Consider the following 26,163-nt stretch of genomic DNA (forward strand, 5'->3'; position numbering starts at 1 on the left):
AGTCTAAGGATTTCTTGTGTTGTTCAAAATTCATTTACTTCTTCATTTATGAGGTACAACTTTTTATTTTAAATACACGTAGAAAATTTGTTGAAAATTAAAATACTCACATGAAATTTTGCCATGCTGGCAACAGGGACCTTCTGTGTGTATGTGCACAAGCAGGGGCATGCACACAAATAGACGTGCATTCACATCTATGCTATATATCTTCTGGAAAAGGACTGTTCCCGTAAGTGTCCTCAAAGTGAGAAAAGGAACAGAGGGAGTGTGCAGCACTGTCACACAGCCAGGCCATGCTCCTCTGGTCCAGCCTCAGAAACAACCAGCACTGACATCAAAGTCCATTTTCCTGCAGGTCCCATCCAGTCCCTCCCCTTGTCTGAAGGTACATCATCCCTGCAGCACATGACTGCATTGACTCTCGGGCTGCAGCCACTGGTGGGACAAGAGGCTGGGCCACCCCTGCCTTTGTGCTGCTCTGCTGACAGTGCCATCAGCCACAGAGGGGGAGGACAGTGTCTTCAGGGTCTGAGATGCAACGAGGGAATCCAGGTCAGCATCAGAATTTAACAGAATTGTTCTGCTGAGTTATTAACGTCACAGTCCTGCTCCAGACCTGAGTTTGTTTCACTACCTTGCCTTCCCACTCCAAATGAATTTGCCGAGCAATTTTAAGAAACAGAAAAAGGCTGAGACCAAGTTTCAGGCCTTCTGATTTAGACATTTAAAAAGAAAAAAAAAAACCTACAATGTTTCCCTCTTGTTTTTCTAAATAAAAATAATGTATAGCCCTAACTGGATAATAAATATGCTCAAAAGCTGTCCTTAAGTAAAAGCTTTTGATAACAAATTGCCTGTGCTAACCGCTATTTTACTGTTGAATTTTTTATTGTTGCTTAAGCACTGCAATTATGCTAATAAGCCTGAGAGGATGGTACACTAAAGCATTGAATGTGACAGATATAATACTCAATAAAATGTTAATCTTACCTGAAAATTGGAATCAAACAGCCTTATTAGTATTTATGGATATGGCATCTCCAACATGTTTCTTAAGAGGTATATATATATATGCAATTGATATTTCTAAATATATCCTACTATTTCTCATGCCTCCATACAATTTAATTCCAGGTGGCTATTACCCCTGCTGCTAATTGCCAGTCCCTTTTGGAATAAGAAAAAAAGAGTGTCGCTTTCTGGGCCATGCAAAACTCCTGCATACGGAAGGGCTTTTCCCCTTGGCACCCGAAGGATGGCAGCTGTCCATGAGGATGGGAATACCTCTCCCCATTTCATGGCATGGCCACCAGGCTTGTGAGGGTATGGCCCCACACAACAAAGACACTGCTCTGCCATCCTCAGTTCCCCCTTTTTCCCCGCATCTTCTCCTTTATGAGCAAGGCAGGTAAATCCAGAAAAGGGTTATTTACAGGTGCTGGAGAAACAACTTCTGGATTTTAAGATGGGCCTAAAGACAAATTTATTTATTTTATTTTTAAACTCCTCAGCCAATGCTGACAGGCAACCAGACCCATCTGCTTCACTACAAGTTATGGCACTGCTGACTTGGTCTGGCATGGAAGTGCTGCATGACCTTCCACAAGCTGTATTGCTTTTTGCACCATTATTTCACCACCCAGTCCCAGTCTGCTTTCTCAATTGATGGCATACATTTTTGCAGGGAACTTGCTGCCTTTCACCACATATACCTTTTTTTTTTTTTTGGCCAAACCTATGGGTTTCAGACCCAGCCTGAGAGCTCCACTAACATGAACTTCCTGTGGTCAAAGCAAGTGATCTTCAATACCTTCACTTTCTCATCTATGGAAGGAAGAATAGATAACCTCAGAAGAGCCACATGCTTCTGACAAACTATTTCTATGCAACAGACTGTGTGGCTTTCAAACACTGCAGGTTAATGCCTTAATAGCAGCTGCTGGGTCCCAGTTTCACTCCTCGTGCTGCTCCCAGCCACAGGAGTCAATTCTGCTGACAGGACAGCAGAAACACTGACAGTCACCATTATATTTCCTGACAGTAAAGCAAGATTCTTGCCACTGGATGCTGCAAGCCTCCTTGGTGGCAAACATTAAGTGGGAGACATCTAGGAACTGTTTCCATGAATAGTCACAGCAAGGAAAATGCAACGAGATTCCCACCGAAATCTGGGATTCTCAAAGCACTCAGAGACCACAGCAAGCAACCCAAAGGACACAACTCAATACACACCAGGATGCACTAGGGCTCTCCTAAGCCACTCTTGGAACACACACTGGCTTGCACTGAGGGCAAGGATCGAATGCAAGGATGAGAACAGGATGACTCTGCAGGACAGAGCTTAGAGCAGCTCCACAAAACCTCATTTGCAAGCAAAAGCAAGGAGTGCAGCATTAGAAGGAAAAAAATTCAGTTGCGAAATCAAAGAAAACTACTAATTGACTGAGCTGGCACCTTCAAGAGTCAGGAGATACACCCAAGGATCCTCCACCCCAAGTGAGCCCCAGCACCAGATGCCAACTTTCAGGTGCAGCCACCAAGTTACCCAGGCACAGAGCTGCAAAGTGCTGCAGGACCATAAGGCAGTCACTCCCACAGAGGTGGCAGGACTCACCCCTGTCATGTTAAGTGAGTCTTGTCATTATTTTCAACCCTGCAGGGAAATCTAAATTGAACTTTGGCATATTGTTTTCTTTTGCTAAGCAGCAATGCTCGAATGTTAACTCTGGTCCTGACAGGCATATTTATGGAGTATTCTTTGCAAATAATCTTACCCTGACCAGTCCGAAAGGTCAGAATCATAAAAAATAATAACAACAATAAAAGAAGCACAAGGCTGGAAAGCCATCACTGCCATTGGCACAACCACTCAACTTATTAACCGTCCTTGAAACAAGGTGAACTGCAAGGTCTTGGACTTATTTGATTGACTGAGATCAAAAGATCAGGGGGGCACACAATAAATTGTATCTTTCCATGAATGCATTTTGCTTTCAAGATTTCAACAGATAGTTGCAGGAATTGAAAAGCTCAAGAAAAGGGGGGGCAGGGAAGAGAAAAAAAAACACATGTAAAAAGGTGACTTCAGAAAGGCATCCCTTATTTCTCTCTTGACACCATCTGCATTTCTTAGAACTATTTGAAAGTTTCTTCCATGTTCCCATACCCCTGGGACACAACAGCTTATCTCTGCTAAGCAGAGGACGATAATGAACAATAAGACACCAGTGTAACTCCAGGGCAGACCAGTATTTGCTGACACTAAGAATGAAATATAAATAGTACAGAAACCAAAGTCCAACAAGAGGTTGAATTTCAGATGTCCTATGAGATAGGACAGGTATCTCAACTGATCTTCTTAACCAGACAAAGGAACACAAAGCACCTGAACCCCACTCTTCTCAGTATGATGGCTCAGAGGCTGCCGAGCCCAGGCTCAGTTTGTCATCAGCAGCTCCCAAGGAAGGGAGGAAGAAGCAAGGGAACTAAAGGAGTGGCCATCTTCAGGATATAATTTCAAGACCCAGCTGGTGAGCCAGCATTTTTAAACTCAGGAAAAGCCTGCTGTGTTTGCTGTCAAGGCACGACAAAGAAACACAATGGAGAACAAGAACAAAAGAGAAAGAGAAGAAAAATTAAACTCTCTTCCATTTCATCAGCCCTGGCTCCAGTCTCTTTGCGTTCCACATGATATTTGTGTTTTGATCAGTATATCTGTATTTGTAGCATTGTGTTCTCATGTCACAATAAAACAGATGAGATTGCCCACTTGAGAGTAGATCTCTTACGTGGACCACAGAAGAGAATCAAACTCCCAGAAACTTTCTACAAAGGAGTCAGAATTGATACAACATCCTATTTTTACCACAAGTTTATGCTGCATGCCAACAACAGAGGATTAAACCTGTTCTTCTCACTGAGCTTACACTTCCCTCCAGAAGAACATCACCATTCAGGTAACAAAGACACTGATCACCAGAGTTAATTGCTGTTGCATCAATTCATCATCAAACCATGCAGCTCATTCTGCACAGATACACTGAGCTTTGCCTTTCAAACTATCAGCTTTAATGCAGGAGATCATCACTAATGCCTCAGCTAAATTTCTCTTGCTGCAACTTAAGTTGATAACTTGTGTTATTTACAGTGGACAGATTTACAGTTTTTTCCCTTTCTCCATGACAAGTTCATTATTTCCAAAATTTACAAGCCAAGGCACCAGTGCTGCTTGACTTCTCTTTGCCATTCTGCTTCTGCCCAAACCACATTCTTAATCTCTGCATGTCATTTCTCTTCTTACCCTGAGACAGCAGGCAGTTGGGTATCACGAAGCTGTTTCAAGAGAAGACGCTCACATCCAAAGGCTGATGCATTCAGGCACACCCAGTTACAAAGTACTCTGAAACATGGAAAAGAATTGTCTTCAGTATGGTAGACAGTCCAGTCCAGTAGTAAAGGAAAACTCAACAACTCTGAAGTGGAATTTTTCCCACCCCATTATTTAACATGCAAACAGATCTTCAAAAGCAACATCAGTGTCTGTAGATACATCATGAGCCACCACTCAAACCTGGTCACACTTTCTCTGACAACCACCATAAGGGTTTGATAAATCTCAGTTCTAGCAAAGTGTTCATGGATTTTGCAGAAAGTTCTGCCAAGCTATAAGTTATATGCAGTACACATCAAAATAAAATGGTTCCAAGTTCAAACATTTATGTACTACGGCAGAGGACAAATCTTAATGTTACCACTGGTGACTTTATTTACAGTGTCACTGAAACCAAGAGAGAAAAGACTTCTAGTCTACTCTAAGATTTAAATGTGTGTAATTATGGGAGAGACACAGAGGATAAAAGTCAGGCCTTATGAATGGCTGAATAACTTTTGTGTTCCCAAGACAGTCCTTACCTCCATCTTCAGGATATTCTACCTAGCAAAACAAAAATCTTTCTCATGAACCCAAGGGTTTGGTGACAATGCAGAAAGAATAAAGAAAGGATTTACATTGAGTAGTGTCTGGAAACACAAGGGAAAGTTCTGAATATCAAAAACATCCCAAATTTCATGAAACATAAGTAAAAAGGGAGAGCAGCAATAATACATTTCCCATCCTACTTCTGGAGACTCTCAGAAAAGCAGAGCTAAATGGTAGCAGACAATTTGCCACAACTGCATCTTTCAGCAGTAGATCACCTTTTGCACCCCATCTCATCTAAATTCCTGTCTCCTCTCAGCAGGGGCTTCTCCTGGTCCCAAAGGATCAAGTGGCTTTGTAACAAATACGCCTTTTCCAAGAGCTGAAGTCAAGAAACACTCAATTTGGCATCTGCTGTGAAAACAAGATTCCTGTTGCATATCTAAGGACGTGCCAATGCAACAACTCGGGGTCTCCTCTTTCGCATGCATCATCCATCTGACTGTTCCTTTGGCTATTGCACTTTGTTCATCTCCAAGTTTCTACTTGGGATGGTTTTTTTTTCCTCTGCAATCCTTCTCAGCTGCCCTGGGCTTTTGCTTTCCTTCATCACTTGCACTCTTACCAATGCCAACACTTACAGCCAGCCAGCCCAACTGCTGTCAGCACAGGAAGGTGACAAACTCCTATTTAACAGAGATTTGATAACAGAAGTACTGTTTCCAATGCTAAAGAGGAATACCTGCACCAATAATGTCCCTAAAGCAGCACACAGTAACTGAGGAGACTAAGAAATAAATGCCTCTTAATGAAGACGAAAAACTCAAAACAATCTCAAAATATATGATGGACAAACTAATAAGAGTCTAAATGCATGCTCATCTTTAAGAGTGAAAGTAGCTCCAAGGACTTCAGCAAGATCATCTGCAGCATCAGACATGTCACCTCCCAAAATACTAGTGAGATAAGGATGTTTAGCAAGGGATAGAGATATGAGGAATGCTTCCACCAAGAAAATACACCCATTTCTACAGCTGAATTACAACAGCTGTTGAAAACCATGGAGTAGCATTGAATGGCAGCCCAGGACAGGGAGCCAAGACGACTACCACATGCAATTGAAACTGCCAAGAGATTAAGTTAGGTCAAATGTAATTACACAAATTGGATCCTGGCCAGAGTGCTGGCTGGTTTAAGAAAATTAAAAGAGGTGTTCAAAAGTTTCAAAGATGAAGTCCTCCTCCTGTTAATTATTTGGTGAGTCAGTCACTGAAGTCTCTACTCTGGGAGGCTGTCTGAAAAAGGGGAAAAAATGAGGCATAAACTTGAAAGGCATTAGAAGCGATTAGCAAAAGCCTTTGTTCTCCATGGCAATCCTGGCTGCACCAGCGCGCGAAAGCCTTTCATGTTCATGCTGAAAAGTGGCCTTAGTTCCTTTGATACTTCTGTGAGGAAGCGTTTAAATTTACAAATATCCTGCTGACAGAAGTTACAGACAACAGTCGAGGAACTTCTGCTTAGCCCAGCCAGCTCATACCCATCTCTCAGGCAGGCAGTACTCCTGCTGAAAGGAGGAATGACAACACGGGCACACACACTCACTGAGACCTGAAGACTCTACCTGCTAGTGGTGTATGAAAGCCAAGTCATGTCAATAAGGAGGTTGCAGCCAGGTGGGACAATGGTCTCCTTGCCTTCCTTCAGTTTTCAGAAGATGGGGAGCATGTAAGGCAGGCAATGGTAAGGAGACCAGAAAGGATGCTTTGTGGTCTGGCAGCTAAGCATCACTTGGAAAGATTAGATCCTGTTTATGCCTCTGCCATAAACCTTCTGAACGATAAGAGCAAAGTCACATATATCAATTTTTTCCCACATATTTATTGCTTTGCCTTTTCTGGCTAAGATACAGAAAGACCACGTCCAGAAGAGATTAAGATTCTTTGTTCAACCTTTAATTGAGATTTGTACTATAACCATGTACAGTGCTACAAAACATGAAGTGTTCTGAAAAAACAGGCCTTGTCTCAGTTTTGGCACCTGAAAGAAGTGGATGCCTCTGCTACTTCTGCATCTGGAAGTCATCATTAGAGATACACACATTGCTGTCTTTGAAGCAGCTGGATGTGACAGTAAAAGCATTACGGAATTGGAGATTAACCTTTTTGGGTAGCTTATTCAGTGAAATGTTCAGATGATGCACATTAAACAAACTATTTTTTGACTGATGCAAAAAAAATAGGGAGACATGAAATAACTATCTTCTCAACAAGTGCCATACACCAAGCGTGTCAAGTGACATGGCTTCCTCTCACAGTGACAGCAGGTGAACACGCAACCGACGCCTCTGCCATATCGATTTCATGTCGTTTTCCCTTTTTTTTTTTTTATAACTTTTCATAAAACAAGCCAGGAAAAGGCAGAGATTTCACAGCACAGATTGGTGCAATTTGTGCTAATGGCCTAAGTGTAGATGCAAGCAGCAGCTTGCTTCTCTCTGTGTGGAACAGCCAACGGGGACAATTCTGGTGGTACAACTGCTACCACGGCACACCTTGCCCCAGCAACACCTCCTCCTCCCACGGCTCCACAACAAGCAGGGCAAGAACTAAGAGCACAGGAGAAAGTCTCTGCTGTCTTGCCATTCTGTGCAAAATCCAGGGGCAAATGTGGAAAATGTGAAAACGGGGAAATGTGGAAAAATGTTGCAGTCTGCACTGACCACACACAACCTGCTGGTCTTCCAAAGACAGTCAAGTGTTCTTCCAGGGAGCAAAACCACAAATGTCTTATATTCCTCATCCCTGGCAATCCTATGACAAGGCAACCATTCCCTTGGAGTCCTCAGGCACCACACAGATTTCTAAATAGGAGCAAACCAGCATGGCAATTCTTCCCATTCTTCCCAAACACCTTCCAACCAGCCTCCACTGAAGCCACTTCCGCTGGAAAAACCCACAAAAAGAGGTTTTGACAACAGCAGAGACCTAGTACAGGAAACCAGAGCCAAAAGGGTACAAGTCAGAGAAGACTGTAAGCAGCAGGTATTGTAATGCTTTTCTGAGTTTAAATTATTCAGCAAGGTCAACGCAGAGCATGTATTTACCTCCAGGCCTGTATATGCCCCAGGCTGCCTGCACCGACAGCGCTGAGACGAAGGCAGCACTTCACCCGTGCTGGGTCTCTGCAGCAGAGCACCCTGGCAGCTCCTGGCCCTGAGCATCCTCATTAGCAACAGGTAGAGGGGACACCTGACAACAATGTCACTGCCCTGAACAGCACAGGCCTCAGCCCTTCTCCTCCAGCCAGGACGAAAAGCTGGGCAGCGCATTCCCATTGCAAGGAGCACCGACCCCACTCCTCGAGGAACGTCAGAGCCAGAGCCACTGCATCACCAGTGCCACATGTGGGCACCACTGCAAGTCAAGGGAAAGTACAGGGCTGATTCTACACACACTACAAAGAACAGACTTTTCAGCATAACGAGCACGCTGGGCCAGCCCACAAAGCCGAGGCAGAGTAAACCAGGGCAGCGTGCAGGGGGACATCCCCCTGAGGCAGCAGTGGTGATTAACTGATAGAGATAATGGCCTCCAGTACCTGAAATGAAGTACAAGGAAATGGCACAGAAACGACTAATGCCAAGTGGCAACAAAGACAGAGTCAGGGCTGTTGTTCAAGTAAGATTTTTTTTTTTTGGTTACTCGGTGTTAAAAAAAAGTTTCCACATGCAGGGACATCCTGCTCACTGTATTAAATTAAAGGGATGATTCAAGAGGGAACAGTTTTCAGTAGATGGGGAGGGAAATCAATTTCAGGTTGCTATGGACAACTGGGCTGTCTCCTGTAAAATAGAATCGGATTCAGCTCTACAAACCTGAATGCAAAACATTTCCTCAAATACAACACACACAGGCTCACTAAATTAATGAATACAATAAAATACAGACTTGTGTCATCTCCCAGGATTTTTGGCTGAATGAACGACATGCTCAAACTTGCTAATTACTGCAAAATACAGGAGTGGAGTTTGGCTCAGCAGTGGCTTTCTGACTGCCAGTCCAACACTGACCGCCGCCTTGGCTATTTAATGGCCAAAAAAACCAGAGCAGTGCTCAGATTCACCTTGCTCTGGGCCCTTTCATGTGCTCTGGGCTTTCAGCAGGATCTAAAACTATGTTCTGCTGATCCAGGCTCCTGCAGATCTCAGCTAGAAGGGACAGCAAAAGCTCAGCCTAAGGCTTACAAGCATGTCCTAGCTGATACTGGAGAGAGGCAGTTTTAACCTGACCATGATCCATGAATAGTCTGAATAGAAACAACATTTCCATTTGAGCAGCTGACCTGTGGTCACAGCTGCCAGTAGGAACCTTGGATGGACAGACCACTGGGGACAACATGGTGGCCATAGTCAAAGAGGTATCCTCTCCCCGTACCTTGCACTGAAATAATTTCAAGTAGGTTTTAAGCACTATGCCCACTCCCTGCAGAAAGGAAAAGATGTCTAGGTGCACCACATGCATGGACACCACCTCCATTCTCGTGGGACCTTCTCCTCCAGCACTCCACCCATCAGCAGCCCAGAGCACTCAGACCCCCTCTGCAAAGCACAGATCCCTCAGTCCTCGCCCCCTGGGAGCCTCACCACTCCTATGTGTGAGTTAATCCCTGCAGTCCTCAGGTGCCATGGGAAACAGAGAGACATTTAAGAAAGCAGAGGCACAATTTGGCACAGGCCAGAGCCACCGGCCAGGAGCAACATTAAGCTTTTCATGGGTTGGAAGTGAAAAAAAAAAAGGAAACCAAGGTGGGCAGAGTTGATGCCCCATGAAATAAGCGAATCATAGAATGATTTGGGCTAGAAGGGACCTTAAAGACCATCTAGTTCCAACCCCCTCTTGCCACGGGCAGGGACACCTCCCACTAGACCAGGTTCCTCAGAATCAGGCAAGGGATGACTCTGCTGCACGTGTGCAAGTACCCACTGCAGCACAACCTCCAGCTCCACTCTGGGCTGCAGCCACACAGCTAGTCATGTTCCTGTAGTCACATTGAGCTCAGCACCAAGCATGAAGCATCTTTCTGCATCACTGACTGACACAGCGGACAGACATCAGGCCATCACAGCAGCCTGCTGAGAAAACGAAGGGTAAGAGCTGGATGCTGAACTCCAAAACCCTGATCAGACAATCTGGAGCAGAGATGAGGCATTGGATTCTGTACCCTCCGCAACAGCTGCTAAGAAATCAAACAAATCCATCTAGATCAATCTCACCATCAAGGCTAGAGGAAACATCCCCATCCCACGATAGTGTAAGTCTTAATTTTATGGAGCAGTTGATGATTTTCCAATGAAACGTACCATCAAAATATAAGATTTTATTAGCAAAATCAATGATGTGTGCAGAGACAGTCCCTCATGTGTCTTTAAAAAAAAAAAATCTATGAATAAACCTGACAGCAATAAAGAACATTGTGCAATTATTACAGCTGTTTTACAGGATTCTCTAATAATGACAGCCCATACTTCTGGTAAGACACCTTAAGGCAGTACCACAAAAAAACATATAAAAGGAACAGAAGAACAGCATTCCCCTATACTTAGAGGGTGTAAACATGGTGCCTGCTTTGTGTTTATTTAATTACATTTTTTTTCCCCAACAAGAAGATAACATCCTGGAAACAAAATCACCCAAACATTTACAGAAATATTTACCAGTCACCAGTCTCTTTCTCCTTTTCCACTAGTCCCAGTGCTTCATTGCATTAGAAAAGCAACCAGTGGAAATTTACTCCCATTTAAACCTAGCAGAAATGGAAGCAAGAAAAAGGCTGTGACCTTTCAGCATCCATAAAACTCATGATGGTCCTTAACCATGCACACAGGTCAGATATCTGCAACATCCAAGAGCCTTCTGCAAGCAATACACCCACTGGGGACACAGGAGTGGAGTCCTGACACCCATTTCTCCCACCAAGCTCACTGGTTTCCCAAGATAGCAGCCGCAATGCCCAACCTGCAGCCAGGGCTCTGTGGCCACCTGAGTGCAGCTGCCTTCTAACATTTCATCCAGCAGCAGCTCTTGAGCTGGATGGTTGGGGCAGCTGGATCTCCCCATCTTCAGAAGAAAGTCAGACATGCACAGGAACCTGACTGCATGTCCAGCACCCCAAGCATTCACTTCCCACAGGATGTTATGAGTGTACCCAATCCTACCAGCTTGCCAGTCTCCTGTTCTCAACTGGCAACCATCATCCACATCAATACCTTCATAAAGAACTCATACAGTAAAAACATCAACTCATTCCAAATCTAATATTCACAACCCACTGTTCAACTTTTCGTGGAGCTCTGGCTAATGCACCAGGAGCACCATTACGTCCCATTTACAGTAAAATGCTCAACAATACACTTAAGTGAAATAGTGTTAAAAAACAACACCTGGTAGTTCTACCCCAAACATTTTGCCTAGCACCCATAGCTACCTTTTCACAGAGCCTAAGGTCCACTCTCTACTCCACCTGGCTTGAAACAACCTCCGGATGCATGTGGGGATGGATAAGGAAAGACTAACAAGAATACTCAACAGATGTTTCCATTAGCATAGATTTGCCATTAATTTCTCTTTCTTCTGCCATCAAACTCCTTTATTACCCTCACTGGATAATTTACAGTGCTTGTTGCAAAGTACAGTCTCTAAGAACAGAGACAGCAAACACTTGATAATGTAGAAGTTCAAAGAGCTGAGCCATGCATGACCTGCAAGCAGATTGTTGCTATTTCCTTGCACGTATAAAAGGGCTTTGCCTCCATGCAATGCTGGAACCTGTCATCATGAAACACCCTCCTATTACAACATGGCCCAGAGGAGCTACTATTTTGGGTCCTAATAACGTGCTTAGTTTTACAGGAAAGCAAGAAGGCAAGTAACATGGAACAACCCAGCTGTCAAGTAGAGAAACAGATGGGATCTTCACAAAGCTACACAGATTGCCTTAGTCAAGTGCTGTCACAGCCCATCCTCAAGATGGGAAAGCACGGTGCAGGAGCTAGATGAAAGGAGCTTGTGAAATTAAGTAGCATCATCACCTCCACAAGGCCTCTGAAGAAACAATAGGGAACTGCTTTCCAGGCACTCTGATCCCAAAGCAGTAAAACATGACTCAAAGTTGTCAGGTTGCTTTTTCCCTTGCTAGAAAAGCCTTTTGGCTGAGTGACAATTGCCCAATTCTCCCACCTGTTTGGTGCTCATGAAACACAGAGAGCACCCACAGAAGCACAAGTGGTCTTGGTAAAGCTCTCCCTTTGGAAACAAGCACAAACAGGGCTGGCTGGAGGTGTCCCTGCTAACGTGGGCCCAGGTGCTGGCGAGCAGGCAGGCTGCCCATGTGCAGGCAGCGCCATGATTCACCCCACTGTGGCTTCCAGTCCACAATTTGGCTTCCAAACAATCTAGGAAACCACAACACCTGCCATGGCAGTTCAGCTCCCGTGTCACTGCAGAAGGTGCCTTTGCACACCATGAATCAGTGGCACACAAGGAGAGATGACGGACTGGCCTGACCTTCCTCATTTGAGCTCTCAAGAGGGTGCTATGCCCAAGCTAACAAATCCGTTTTGGAAACTCAGGCCCATATCTAATAGACAGAGGACCTGTGCTTTGTACTTCCAGTCTAAGCCCAGATCAGAGCACCTCAAGCCAGCCATTCACGCCCACAGTTATTCAAACAACAAAGGCTGAAGCCAGATCATGAATGAAGCAACAGGATCGATTGTCTTATCTACCCTCCGCCTCCCACTAACTGGAAGATGCTATTCAGGGAAAATATAATTTAAAGGCGGAGGCTAACAATGAATCAGATTGATTTTTAGATGAAGAAAATAGATGTAATTGCAGTCTACCTGCTTGCAGTTTGCCAAGTGAGAGGGAATTACAGGCCAATCAGGCCTCCCCTTCCTCATTCCAGCCCCTTTCCCTCTTCTGTCCCCCACCAAAGAAAGAAAAAACCCTTACAGAAAAGAAATTCCTTTACAATTAAGTGTTGCTCAGAGCCAGCTCAATGCTAGCTTTCCTCTCCCTGCTAAACAGTACAGAGCCTGAATTAATGGATGTACAGAGGGTCCACTTTCCAGGGAAAGGCAAATTCCAAGTTTGCAGCTGGGAGGAATGCATCGTATGTCTGGTATTCACGCTGCGCCCTCTTTTCCTCTTTCTTTTTTTGGCCGTATAAGGAGCTGATCACAGCAGGCTGGGCCAGGGAGCGCAGCGCTGCGTGCTCAGCACCGTTAGCCTCCCGACTTTGTTTGTCTTTACTGGAAATCCAATAAATCCATCCAGGAAAAAAAACTAGTGCATATGCCATGGAGTGTCAGGCTCAGACATCACAGTCTTGAGATGCAGGATAAAAAGAGAAGCAAACTGAACAAGACCAGCCCAGCAAGTGCTCCTGCAGAGCTGCAAGCACATGTACACTGCACAAGCAATAATTTCCTTCATTACATTGCAGGGAAGAGGGTTGATAACTCAAAAACTAGAGATTACTGCAGCTCCAGTCCTAAAGGGTTGTTTCCCAGGTTTGCAGAACTCAAGTCATACCTGCACAGAAAATAAAGGACAACCTGGCCTTCAGTGCATGCACCTGGGGCTGGATGTGCCCTTAGCCACAGAGAAACGGGTCCTCTCTAACACATACAGGTTATAAACAGGAATGTGGGACTGCACTTTAGAGATGTGAATTGCTGGGAATTTTTTCCAAGAGTCCTGACAATCTCTAAGTTTGAGTCTATTGCAGCAATTTCAGCAGCAAACTGGGATTTCCATATCCCCAATGCAATTACAATATTACATCCTAAAAAATAAAACCTTTTTGCCATTACTGCTTCTTCTGTAAACAACAGACTGTTCCGGTGGGCACTCAGGGCGCTGCATGAGCAAAAAGGAGAGAAGACACAGCACACTACATTCCCTTTATGGAGACTGACGGGAGCTGCCCCATGGGACAACAACGGCAGCCATCAGAGCCCCTCATGCTTGGCCCCAGGATCACAGGCCAGGGCAGAAGCTCACAAGCAACCCAAACCCACACAACCACCCTGTCCTCCCACCTCTGCCAAGCACGTGAAGTTCCATCTCCTCCCCAGCACTAACACCTCTGAGCTGCAGCTCGTCATTGCCACCCTCTCTTTGGAGGTCCCCTCCCAGCCCCTGCAGCTGCCTGCTCCCAACCCTCCACCTGCACAGAGCTGCCTGCACAAGGGAACAGGAAGGACAGCAGCCAGAAACCTCTTCATGACATCCAAAAACAGTCTTCAGCCTTCACCTGTTGTATCCCAGACGGAGCCAGGGATGCTCTGAAAAACCAAGTGAAGTGATGTGGATGAAGACACATAGCTGAAACTCAACTGGGGGAAGGGAAAGTTTCTAGCCTCATTAATAACAGCCTGAAATTAAAAGCAGAGCTTGTAGTACAGCTGCAATTTCAGCTACCCCGCTGCTTGTGTTAACAGTGTGGCTTTACTATGGTCAGGGATTAAAAACAGCTTCAACAATTAAAGGAGGGAATAGAAAAAAAAATAATGACTGCACGAAAGAACCTCCACCACCAAAAATCAGTAAAATAAAAAATTCCTGCGGGCTGGAATGATTAGCATGAGTGAACGCTTCCTTCCCCGCTGCCAACAAGCCCACACATGTTCCCTGCCAAGTGTATCTGTCCCCCACCTTTGGGAAACCACCCACTGCCCTGTGTCTCAGCACCAGCCACTGTCAGTCTCCCCAGAGATGTCACCTCCTGCCCAGAGTAGGTGCTCTGCGACTACCCCGCTCTAAGCAGACAGCTTGGAAACCTTCCTTACTCTTGCTGTCTAAATGCTACAGCATAAGAACAAAGAGAGAAAGAAAAAAGTCTTGCAATAAATGACTAGTATGCCTGGAACTTCTCAGGAGGCACCGGTCCTCGCCAAGCAGCCAGAGGAGCAGGAGGGGAGAGAGGTGGGGTGGATCAGCAGACCCAACAGCCGCTCACAAGAGCAGAGAAGAAACATGCCTGTGTCTCTTAGAGGTGAGCTGGTTGCTTAAGGCTTCCTGAAAGCAGTCACCCTGCATTCCCCAGCACCTGCCCACGGCAGCCCTGACACCAGCCACAATGAGCTGCCAGCAGGAAGCCTCAGTATGTCATGTCTCAATTCAACAGTTGATGTCTCTGAGGGCTTGGCCAATAATGTTGAGATAGAACCTACTCTCTCTTCTTTATAAGAATTAAAAGCAATATGTTTGTGAGAAAGAGGAAAACTATCTCCCTTATCCTTTTTCACCAGTTTTGTGATAAGAGCATTCCCTGGAGATATCACCATTAGGGCAATCCTACGTTCACTGTAAACAACTAAGGACCAGAAGTCCCTTAAGGGCCAAAAATATCACAGACCAAGCTCACACTTTTTCCTCAACAGTGTTTCTGCTCTCTGCCCTCAACAGGTTTGCAGCCCAGTTGACTAGAAATTTTGGAGTTTGGGACTTTTTTACTCCTTTTATTTCACTAATAAAACGGTGCCTTTGCCTTTGAACGACAAAAGAAAGTGAGCACAGCCACAGCAATGCAGGAAGGCAAAAGTTTTCTCTCAGCCACACCTACAGCTCTTTCACCACTGCAGAAGGTTTGGCTTTTAAAATCATCCCAAACGTGGCCCATCAACCAAAGCCCCTGCCTTTGCACTATGTGGATACTAACACAATAACCACAGGACATTTGCAGAGATATGCTCTGGGCAAATTCCTGCAGCTACCACAGAGTTTCAATGCTCCAGAGCCAACCTCCCAACACAATCGTGGTCATCCTTACCTAAGACAACAGACCCACATTCCTCCAGTGTTTCCCATGGGGACACACTGGACAAATCTGGCCCTCACAGCTGCTGCAACCCAGCAGTAAAAGCAATGCTAGGAACACCCAACAGATCTGAGCCCCATTCCTGCTCTGGGACAGATGCAGAATCATTTTCCATAGGGACTGAAGTCACATCCCTGTCAAGGGAGCTATTAGTTGACAGAACAAGTCTTTGCCATTTTTGGAGACAGAACAGTGGTTTCAGGAAAATTCTTGCTGCAACGAAAGACGATGACGCCCAATCAATCCACTGTTATGTGACAATGCAAGGGTCCAGACATTTGCCCTCAAAAACCAGCCAAAAGCATTTTACACTGTTTGCTTTCATAAGTCCAGAAACTCCAAGCCAGGCTGTGCAAACCCTTTGAAATTCCCTTCACTGTAGGGTATGAAGGGCTTCAACAGAACTGTACTTGAAGTTGTGTCTGCAAAAATATCACAGTTAAGGTAGCAAGACCCCAAGCAGCCACACAGCTGTCTGCACCATGTCCAAGGCTGGTTTGGTACCATACAAAACGCAAAACCTCCATTCTTTTTACCCAGAAGTCGCCAGTATTTCAAAAACATTTAAATTAAAACTAACAAACCCCACAATACACTTTCTCAGATACCAGAGTGCTTTCTAAATACCAAGGTGACTGCAATCAAAAATCACTGTGGCTTAACAAATTTCAGTGAAGAGACTTCTCGGTGGTTTCAGCTAAAGGGCTTTGCCTCGCCTTTTCAGCAGGCTGGGAGAACACATGGCCATGGCAACTCAGCCACTGTTCAGCTGTGAGAACAAACCAACTCCCTGCAGTCTCACAGCCCCACCACAGAAAGCACCATCCCCACTTTGCAGACAGAAGAAATGGAAGTTCTCATGAACTTGAATTTCCATTAGAGAGTTATTGGAATCTATTGGGTTAAATACATTAATATATCAAAACCACCAAGGACTTAAACTTTGTACCTATACAATGCAAGTCCTGAGATCCTGTCCTCCCATTGATAAAGTACCTTTGTATTAATGGGGCTTAGAATGGATTTTAACCATTAGCTGAGAACTTTCCTCAGTAAAAGGGGGTCATCAGGCATATTCATAGGAGCACACTTCCTCTTCTTCCAGAAGTTGGAAGGTTTTGTTTGAGCCGACACTGGAGAGAGGACTTGATCAGAAAAGGACCCAGCGTCACTGCTGGTCTTGACAAGATTAGATTTACTACAGCAAGGACTAGAAAGAAGATCTGCCTAGTCTGGAGGCCAGAAGTCCAAGAGGCAAGCCAAAAAGTAACTCATTCCCTTTCCTAACAAACTGTGTTTTCAGCTGGAAGTCGCTTGGCAGCTTTCCTACCAGAGGATGCTGCAGGTCAAGACAAGGGTTCATTCCCGGCCAGACCAAGTGGGGACATGAAACACAAGAACAGACAGTGCTTTGCAAACAGGGCCTGGAACACCAGGAGGATTGCATCTGCTGGGCAGTAAGGGATGCTGCCAGGGCTGACGAGCTCCAGGAAGCACCGACCTGCCCGAAAGCAAGGATGGGGTAAGCACTGAGGCACATAAAGGAGTGGCCAAGGTAAGTCTTCAGGCAACCAGCTGCACCACACCAGCCTCACGAACACCTTTGGTTTCTTGTTTCTGTGAAAAATCAAACATAATGGCATTCTATAAGAAAAATGTCACTTAAACTCCTTATTAAAGGTAATTTCCTCCCCCACCCCTTTTCATCAGCAACACTCAAGCATTCATCACATGATCCTGTTACTTCCAGGCAAAACATTAGTCTTCTTACAAAGAACCTATATATTAGCACCGTCTATTGTTATAACCATAAAAAGTTCTACCAAAAAATCAATTCAGAAGCACAGTGTCCCTTCCCCTGAACAGGAATTTATCTTAGATAAACCTCATACACAGGGAAACCCATAAGTGCTTGGGGAACAATGCTGTTATGAGGAAAAGATGCAGCAGTAACCACATTACTTTTCCCTTCTAGGCAGTAGCTTTCCACTTAAATTTTATACAGTGCACCTGCTTATTATTCTTATTACACGATATTCCATTCAAATCCATGCTGCAAGCATCCCACTCATCACAAAGAGACTTCAGGAAGGCAAAAAAAATACATTAAAGGAAAGCAATCTATAGTAACACATTACACCACACCAATTTCAAGCAGGCTGTCATTCTGATCATGCCAGACGGCATTTCGACTCCAACAGTATCCTTCAGTGAAACATCCCTGTTACAGCATTATTCTTGCTACATGGAGTCCTTTTGAAATGAATGGTACAAATTCTCTCAGTCTTTTGAAAAGGACTGTGTTGTTCAGAGTGCTTTAACTTTTCACACCATCCTTTCCAATAACTTGCAAAGCAGTAAGGCCAAAAGAGGCCATTCTTTAAGGCAAGAATTAAAAATAAATAAATCAGCACTTTCCTTGGGAAGGAACTACAGAACAGGGCTGTGAATCCCAACTCCAGAGAGCCTTATGTGTCATTCCAGATATAGGTCAACCCAGAAAATCACTTAAGTACATGATTAACTGTAATATGTGCTTAAGTTGCTTTGACTTCCGTAGGACTTAAGCATATACTTACGTTCTTTCCTGTACAGAAATACTCTCTTAAACCAGATCCTGTTTTGTAGGGTTGCTGCACATATACAGACACACACACGTGCAGCTCATGCCCTCAGGAAAGCTCTGGCTCCCCAGCCTAGCTGCAAACCAGACTGCCTGAATTCTGTGCCTACCTACAGATCAAAACGTTTCTTTCATTCAGAGCTTTAAATAACCACCCTGAGGTCTGGAAGTACTTTATCTTGGACAGGGACATGAGAAAAGACAGCGATTTCCTTCCAGCCTTCCACCACACTACTTCACTGGGCATGGGTGACTGCTAAACTTTGTCATTTCTGGTCTTTCAGATGCCTGGAGTCTTCTGTGGCCCAGGACAGCATTATAAGGCAGATACCAGAAAACCAGGTGCAACTCCATTGGCATCCCTTTCCTCCCAGGATGCTCCATGCCAAACCCAGAAATGTCTTTGATTTCCAGTTCACTGTGTCATGGAGGAGAAGGGTTATGACATGATGCTGCAGCCAACCACCCACAGAGGACCACAGTTACTGGCCCACATTATGCTCAAAGGGACGACCACGCAACCCACCATATCCCCCCACCATGGCAGATAGTGCAGTGTTGTCTCACATAGGCAACCGCAGAGCCAAGAGCAAGGAAGGATGCAATAAGTGACAGAGAACACTCTTTAGTCCTTCCCAGCAAGGGAAGGGCTGAAGGACTACAGCAATGAACGAGAGGTATCTGAACCAGCCCTATCATCAAGGAGCTCTCATGTTTCCAAAGAGAACCTCAGCCAAAAACACCCCTTTGCCCGATCCCTCCCCTCACCAGCTACTCTCTTGCTATTAGAGTTAATTGCAAGCACATTGTTCCTACAGCTTGTCTGATAGAAAAGAACTCCTGCTATGTAGGGGCTTAGTTTTCCCATTTTCCCCATTCTCAAGGCAATGCAATAAATTATTATTATATATGTTGGCTTAGCAAACAACTAAAGCATCCATGCTGAGTGCCTGCACAGGGCCATGCTGTTTCTCAGTGTGATCAGAAATAGCCAAGATATTAAAACCCCGCAAAGAACTGAGTTTCTAATGGAAAAATAGATGTGCCAGATATTGATGCTAATGATTATTGTGCTAGCCTGGGGCAGAGCCCAAACCCCTCTAGGTTAGAGGGCTCACCCTTCCCTGTTCCTCAGTGATCCACATTACAGTCTAGCCGCTCCCACATCAACCCACCCCTTGGGATACTCGCCCAGAAAAGGGATGCACACTATCCTTTCCCAGCCCTGGCCTTTCCCCTGCATTAATCATCACTCTGTTCCAGTGAATATCCCACCTGGATAAGGGATCAACAAGATCTTCGGTGCTGAAGATGGCATGGGAAAAGAAACAGTTCACAGTAAGACATCAAATCATGCATCCAGGTTTTGGATTCCACCAGTTCAATGGCTCAACACAACCCTCCATTTGGGGAAGTGCCAGCTGAACAAAACTCAACTCTGTTCAGAAGTGCAAGTTCACTATATTTTACCTCTTGAAATCCCTCTTTCTTATATATGCCATGCAGTGAAAATATTACGATGAGAAATCTCTGCAGATTCAAGATATCAAGGTCTTAAGATTGGAACCCCTTGCAAGGAAGGATCAGGACAGCAAACCATACACTCCCAGCACACTTACAACTTCTCCATGCCCAAGACTGGTATCTGATTCAAATCCACACTGGCCTTTTTAAATTTCTTCCCTCCAAGATGATGAAACAGGCTCCGGGAGCAATGGAGATGTCTGATCCGTCAGCTTTGTGCCCAAAGCAAAGACCAAAAGTGCTGCTTACCAGAGCAGCTGTGAGGAGGGTGCCAACCAACACATTCCCTATTGCAACACAACTTCAGGGCTTTCCCCCACTAGTCTGGGACCTCCAGCACCCTGTGCAAAGGGATTCTGCATGTCCAGTAGTGTGGAGGCTCGCAGAGATGCAGAGAAGTCTCAACCTGCACTCTCACACAGAGGGGTGAGGGGGCTTGATCGGAAGGGTCTCTGTGCGAGTCTTGCATTGAATACAAGATGTACAGTAATGCTGAGCCTTGTTCCAGCTGAAGGCTAAATGACTGTCTTTCCATCTCAAAACACACAAATGTCAAAATATCTGCTGATCAGACAAATTACAGAAACAATCAAAGATCACATAGTGACTGCAGGGAGGAGAGCCACCACTGCAAGACTGCCCCAGGGAAGTGCAGCATCCCAACATATAAAACTAAACACCCTCCAAAAGTGAAAAGAATATAGAAAAGTTTACTGCCTGTTATTTAAACATGGATTTCTATAACAGAAACCCACCAGGAACCTGCCTCCCCCCTCCCTCGACCCCTGCAGGGAAACACATTATCTTCTTCCAAAGGTGACAACAGATCAAATAAGAACAGGAGTGACAAAGAGGCAGGAGGAGGGGAGTTGCAGGACGCTGCAACTTCCCGCTTCAAAGCAACAAACTCTTTCTACCATCAAGGTCATTTGAGTATCAACAAGGGTAAGACTTGAGAAAAACACAGGTAGTTTCAGGATCTACACTTATGCTGAGTCCCTTGTTCACCTTTTCAGTATGTTAAAAAAAAAAATTAAAAAACACTAGTGGTTTTCTGTAGTTTCTTTCTCTCATGGTTGCTGTGGAAAAATCTTGTAAAAACCATGGTAGAAATTAAATACTTTGAAACACAAACATGATTGCACACATCTATTTAACATGAAGCAAAATTGAAAAAATGAGTTTTTTCCCCAAATTATAGTGTGAAATTTCGATAGAAGGGAATATATTTCTTTGAAGTCAGCACTGTCCTTTCAAGCTGACCTTCCGTAACCCGAATCACATGCCCAAGACCACCAGCAGGATGCAATTTTCATCTCCAAAGCTTTGGTCTTATAGGATTTATTGTTTAAGCTGTGAGAGAGGGAAGCACATTACATACTGCTGATGGTGCATTTGCGCATGTGAACAAAGATGAGGGTGAGGTGAGATTAGGACATGCTCAGAATTAGCTCAGTGGGTTATTTATTCCATGACAGCACAGATTAAAAGGGCTGACTGTCCCTTTGGCCTTACAAGCACTCATGTGAGTTATCAAGCACGTTTTATGTTGCAGGAAAGGGGAGGAGATATTATCATCCAGGTAAATAACTCAATAAACAGTTGGAGTATTCAATGAACAGCACTTTGCATGTGATTAGCTTGACACTTCCCAGAATCCCAAAATACCTTACAAGGAAGTGCTCTTTTTAAGCCTCACTGGGGCAGGTGGACTGGATCAGTCCCAGCTGAGAGGCAAATACGCTGAGTCAGAGGGATCAACTCCCCAACCCAGGATCTTATGATCTTCAGGCAGGGCCAGCCTTGCCCAGTATGCTCCAGTTCAGCAGCAACATCTGCAGTTGAAGCCTCCCAGTCCCAGCCTGGTGCAGACAAGTGCCTTGTTCACACCCTGTCCTACTGGACCAGCCTTCACTGAGGCTCTCACGGGATTTAGTAGCAGATTCAGTAGTAAAAACCAGACGGCCTCATCCCTACTGACCCATTGTCACCGTAACATATTTCTTATTTCCGAGCAACTGGCTGTTCTCTCTCAGTCCTGGTTAATATTATTTGTGTTTTAATGCTTTCTAGGAACCATTCCAGCTTTACATCACAACAAATACCACCGGGTAGGGGAAACACTTAATCTGGCTGTCCTTGTTTTCAGTACTTCAGTTTAGGAACTGGTCCAAGGAGTCAGAGAAACAGCAGTGCCTGCCCCACGGCCAGAACCCTCCCCAGATACACTCAGCCCCGTTGAGGATGTGGCCAGTAAGTCTGAAGGTGGCTTTCATCAAGGCTGAATTCTGGAGCCCCTCCAGAAATCCTCCAAGGAGTGTGAACAAGCTAAATAAAGAGAAACCCACAAAAGCTTGTGATCAAAGGACTCTTTGGGGTTTTTTTCTTTGCAGACACATTGGGTATTTCCCATTTTCTTCCTCTTGGTCTCACCAGCAGCAGGTCTTTCTGCAGCCATCATTGCCAGAGTAAGTGCCCAACTACAGCTGAGCAACTGTTGTACAAAACCCAGGAGGAGGTTTTTGTCACCACCTCATGCTCGGAGCTTGCACTGAACTGCTCACTGACACACACCTCAAAACTTCCTTCCTGAACCACTCCTTGACAGGCCATTACTCTCACCAAGATTTTAAATCTCACCTGCCCCTTCCTTCCCATCCTCAGGTCCAACTCATGAAACTCATGCTTTACAGCAGCCAGGATGACCTTCAGGCCTGCCTCCTGCCAGAGGAAGAGCTCTTCACCCAGAGCAACATTTTGTTCCAGACCAGGTTGGTTATGTAAGACTTTTTGGAGTGATGTTTCTCTTCTCAGCACACAGCCTGCTCAGGTCAGAAGGAAGCAGGTAGAGAAGGTGAGCACAGATCAGGCACATCCACCATGGATGTTTGGGTGTAAGTTTGCTCTGAAGCTCAAACCACACCCCAATCAAATGCACCTGTTCGAACAGAGCGGCTTTATCCTTGCACCAGTTTGAGTCAGAATAACTCAATTTATCTTCTTTCAAACAAGAAGCTGTTTTCTTGCTGAGCAGGGATGTAACCAGATCAACAGAGACTTATAGGTCAGTTCCTTGTCTGCAATTCCACCTCTCATTTGCAGTTTGTGTATTATTTACTCTCACAAAGAGGAGCCAAAAGAAAACAAAAGAAGAGAGAGAACCCAATCAAGGATATCTGCTTTTTGGGACAGGCAGGACAAGCTCACAAGGGGAATATTCACTGTCACCAGTCCGCACCAGGGAGGAAAGAGTAGGGGAGGGGCTCAGTGTTACAACATGTTAATTATTTACCCACAGATTTTCTCAGGAACTCGTAACCCACACCTAGCACCTCAGGAGCACCTCTGCAGGGTGCAGGCAATGAGGAAATACGGGAGGGAGGAAATACCTGAAGTCAGCAGGAAAGCATAAAGAGCTTGAAGCCAGAGATTATCAACCAGACAGAATTACACAGTCATGCAGCTGAGAGGAGAGTAAACAAGGCAGGCTGTACACTGTTAGATTCTCAAAATACAGAAAACATAGACAACAGGCACAACTGACCAAGGGAATTACATTAAAATACAGATTACACAGCATCCACCAGCATTAAAAAAAATCCTCAACAAACTTAATGTATCTCTTCCCAGGAAACCACACAGTGATGTGGAGCAGCAGAGAGCATCTGAGCTCTGGGCAAGCACCTGGAGGTCTACCATCAATTTATTCTCAGGAAGAACTCCCACCACCAAGAAGCAACACTTGGACATGATTTTTAATCAATATTACAGTGTTTTGGAGAGCATGGAGCTTTGTGTTGTAATATTTTTCTTAAAGCAAAGAAGAACTAGAAAGCTTGAAAGTTCAGATTCTAGAGAGGCCGGGGGGTTTCATGGAGGGCAGGGTCTCCTACTAAATTTTTCTCCCATGCAAAAACATTTCTCATTTTCCACCCAAGCACTAGTTTTGAACCCTGCACAGCAACAACCTCTGCTCCACCAGTGATGGTTGGAAGCACTTTGACAAGGCTTCCACCACCCCTGGAAGTGTCCAAGCCCAGGCTGGATGAGGCTCTGAGCAGCCTGGTCCAGTGGAAGGTGTCCCTCCCATGACAGGGCTGTTGGAACCAGACAGTCTTTACCATTCCTTCCAACCCAAACCATTCAAAGATTCTAAGACTTGCACAGCCCTCCTTTCAGACTCCAAATTAATCTTCTGCTCACATTAGCTTTTATTTTTTCCCAGCAAATTAACCATTGTTTCTCCTCTTATATACTACTAACCAGTGGACAGAATCAGGACATCTCAGTTTTGGGAGGAGGAACCATTTACACTACCTTGTTTCCACAACAGAACCACTGACTGTGCCACATCCAGCCTTAGCACATTGCTCACCTCCACTTCTTCCTGTGCCATTCCAGCTCTCAAGCATTGTTTTTCTGTAGGTCCCACAATCTCACCCACAACACAATGTAGTAAATGCTTTATTTGAGTTTTTGGTTGGCTGGTTTTTTTCTTTAACCAAATGACATTTTTCAAACCAGATGACTTTTTCCACTTTAAATGTTAACAAGAGTGGGGGAGTGGGGGAGAATGGGTGAGGAAACCAATCAGTTCATCTTCCTCCTCTAGTTTGAAGCAGCACTGCCTTTCCTCTCTTATGCAGCAGCACTACTCAAATATATTTCTTTCACCAAAACGTTTCAATAATGCAGTGAAACTACCCACTAAGATGACTAGCCTATACATCCTCTCTTTTCTACCACTTGTCAATCAGCATTGCTGAATGCATTAGAAACAGCTGGTCTCCTTTGTATTTTACCAAGCTTTTTCACATTTGACACCATGTCCTTCCTGCTATTAAATGCCCCAAGGGGCAGAGCAGCTCAGGCATCAGGAACGTACACCAGACAAATCTTCTAAAGCCACTCCAGGCTAATACACAGAAATCAGGAGCGCAAGGTTTAGAACTGAAGTTTTTAACTTAACAAGTTCCTTGTGTTGTGAACAAAATTCAGTCGCAAAGCCAACAAAGGTAGCAGCACTTGGAGATTATCGTGCCACATCGCCTCCTCACCCTTCTGGAGCATCAGAAAATGTCTGACACAAGGCAAAGGCAATTTTTGTCCTCTTCCAGGCACATCAAGGACAATAGTTATGATTTTTAGCCCAGTTCATCTTCCTGCTCCAGCACAAACTACACAGTGCTTGGTCCTGTCAGATGAGAGCACCAAGGTGAGCAGTGGGGAAGGTGAACTTCTCTACATGATACAAAAGAGGGAAACCCATAGCTCTTGATTTTGATGCATGGAGCAGCTTTAACCACAGAGACCACTTTAAAAGACAGCCAGGACAACAACCAACTGCTTGGACACAAGGAGAACAGGGAGGAGAACCACCTTATATCCAGAGTGACTTCTGGCAAGGAGAAGTGAAGGGGTTGTTCTAACATCCATCTCATACACATAGATGCAATACTTTTTGTTTTCCTCCCTCTTCAGGAGCTCTCCTCCTGATTATGGAAGTTTCTAAAGAGACACTGTTTTCTCTGCTACAGCATACATCAGTATTTTAAGTGCCCACCAACAAGTCCAGCTTTAGCCTTCTGCTTCAGTCCTGCTCTGCCTCTTTCCAAAAGGGAGAAAAAAAAAAAAAGGTTGGGAGCACTTTGGAGGTGCCGCTCTGCTTGCGTGAGACGAGCAACAAGCCCTGCTGCAGCTCCCAGGTGTGGCAGAGGGAAGAGGAAGCTCTGCCACTGATCCAACCGATCCCTCTGATCTGAATGCCAACACGTGAGCTGGCAACCTGCCCAGTTACAGATCTTGCACCATTTGGATCCACTTTCTCTTGAGAAACATGAGATGAGTGGATGCAAATATGTTACCAAAGAAGTAATGGCACCTGAGTAACAACCACACTAAAGGGATGGGAGGCGGGGTTACACAGCACTGTGGGAAAGCAAAACACAATCTCAACATTCCCCACTGCCCCAGCAGTCTGTAGGGACAGGCTGCTTCACAAGCCCAGGTTTCTGCTGGAGACCATCAGCTCCAACGCCGCCTGCTCCTCTGGCCACCAGCTCCCTGAGGGTTTCTCACTGTCCAAGAGGCCCATGAGCGCTGGCAATGTCACACTGCCCATCCAGAAAGGCAACACTGAAATCTACTCCTATTTTCCATGAGCTAAGCAAAACAGCTTAAATACTACCCTTGTGATGGGTAAATGCTTTTG

General features: G+C 45.0%; 1 protein-coding gene across 5 annotated transcripts in view; it reads right to left on the reverse strand.

Moving 5' to 3' along the window:
* Positions 1-26,163, reverse strand: part of LPP (LIM domain containing preferred translocation partner in lipoma) — a 325,524-nt gene that overhangs the window by 252,560 nt on the left and 46,801 nt on the right. For all 5 annotated transcript variants that reach the window (XM_027685929.1, XM_027685925.1, XM_027685928.1 and 2 more), the window contains one exon: positions 4,304-4,402. The gene's annotated coding sequence lies outside the window, so the exon portion shown is untranslated. The remainder of the gene's footprint in view (positions 1-4,303; positions 4,403-26,163) is intronic.

The sequence above is a fragment of the Neopelma chrysocephalum genome, unplaced genomic scaffold (assembly GCF_003984885.1).
Source record: "Neopelma chrysocephalum unplaced genomic scaffold, ASM398488v2 Primary Assembly neopelma1_69, whole genome shotgun sequence".
NCBI lineage: Eukaryota > Metazoa > Chordata > Aves > Passeriformes > Pipridae > Neopelma > Neopelma chrysocephalum.